At 34.1% G+C, this 1729-nt stretch overlaps 1 long non-coding RNA gene across 1 annotated transcript in view; it reads right to left on the bottom strand.

Moving 5' to 3' along the window:
- Positions 1-1381, bottom strand: part of LOC111083654 — an 8073-nt gene extending 6692 nt beyond the window's left edge. The window contains exon 1 of the long non-coding RNA XR_002609164.1: positions 986-1381. This is a non-coding gene — a long non-coding RNA (uncharacterized LOC111083654). The remainder of the gene's footprint in view (positions 1-985) is intronic.
- Positions 1382-1729: the final 348 nt, after the last annotated feature.

The following is a 1729-nucleotide window of genomic DNA, read 5'->3' as shown; positions in this document are numbered from 1 at the left end:
TCTAAATATAATAAGTCTAATTAAAGAGAAATTCTCATTATCAGTACCTGTAAATTACTTGGAATTATGGCAACACATAAATTTTACGAGTAATTTTTTTCTTCTTGTTTTGAATCTTTGAATAACTTATTTCACGAAGAACAATTAACGTTTTCAAAATTTTATGAAATGAAAAACTACAAATCTTCTGAGCTCAGATATTCTCGCACAATATCTAACATTCTGGTCATTCACTTGTCCTTACACAATGATTTCCAAAACTTCTTAAAAATAAAATAATAGATGGTCATGATGGCAAAAAACAACAACAACTGCAGTTGATATAGTTAACTACAAGATAGTCCATCACATATCGATACACTCATAGAGTGAGACTACTTACCACTACCAGACATTAAAATAAAGTTAATATTTTACAACGAAATCGATTTAAAAAAGTCAAAAGAAGTTTGAAATGTGGTATGCGAGAAGAAATAATAGTGTTTTTCTGTTTGTTTGTTTTTACTTTTAAGAACTATGAGATGTACCCATCGCAGGGATTAAACACCGAATTTTAGCGTTATTAATTTTCAGATCTACCGCTGAGAGTAACCAAGTTGCTTTCAAACTAACTATATTCCTCATGAACAACGTGAAAATAAACAGTTTCTTATTAATGTGTAATTTCTTTGTTTCTTTGTCATCGTCATACACTAAGATACATGATCTGTTTAACATTATCATGATTATGGGTAAGAAATTACAATGTGAGGCCAGTAGAACTAAAGAAAAAGGCTGGTAGCGCAAGTAAAACTACTTTCGTGCACTGATGCAACTGAAACTTTGATATGGGTGTTTACTTTTAAGCTTTCCGTAATTAATTAAGAATAACGAACAATATTCATGTATGAATAGAAATTTAGCAAGTCCTCTGTCCGTTTAAAATACGTATGTATTCAGGTTATCGTTCTCTGCGTATTTTATGGATACGATTTACTGAGCTTACCTTTTACGGGCATTGACCTCAGCTTCACGAGGCATACAGATAGAAAGGTTGATGGTTGAATTTTATTTGGATCGTACCAAAAGAAGGAAATTTACTTACGAAGACCAGTTACTGTAAAACAGTTGGTAAATGGCATATTATCCACACACCCTTCAATCTCATTATGTACATGTATGCACACCGACCCCTCCAATGTGAAGCAGTCGCTGTGACGTCATTATCCTTCGCGGAGTATCTGGTGTCAACTGATGGGGACCACCATTCCAGTTCCAATTGCAGGCATAAACAAAATAAACCTGTTTTGCACGTTATCTCTGTGCGAGAAATTCCATAAATATGATTTGGCAACACAGGCTATGATTGACACGGGAAAGAGGAAAATACAACTAAAAATGAATACCCCTCATGTATAACTTTCTCGACGTGTAGGCTTAGTTGAAGTATTACATCCTATCTCACCTAATAATATTCAAACAACTGTAATACAGCGTTTTTTTTGTACGTAAGCTAGTCCTAGCAGTCTGCAGAGTTATACAAATATATTGACACACTCGCATTCAAACATGTGCTCGCTCAAAGTAGCTCGCGTTTCTAAAATATTGATAACGAAATATACATAACTGTTTTACAAGTTTTTAATGAGATTTTGTATATTAGAAGCCCACTGACTTTTTGAGTTGTTTTTCTTCATACAAAGACTGTCAAAGAGAGGCATTGCATGGCAGTGCCGGCTTGAGGTCAGAC

The sequence above is a fragment of the Limulus polyphemus genome, unplaced genomic scaffold (genome assembly GCF_000517525.1).
Source record: "Limulus polyphemus unplaced genomic scaffold, Limulus_polyphemus-2.1.2 Scaffold10522, whole genome shotgun sequence".
In the NCBI taxonomy this organism is placed as follows: Eukaryota; Metazoa; Arthropoda; class Merostomata; order Xiphosura; family Limulidae; genus Limulus; species Limulus polyphemus.
This window is presented reverse-complemented; position numbering and strand designations above follow the sequence as displayed.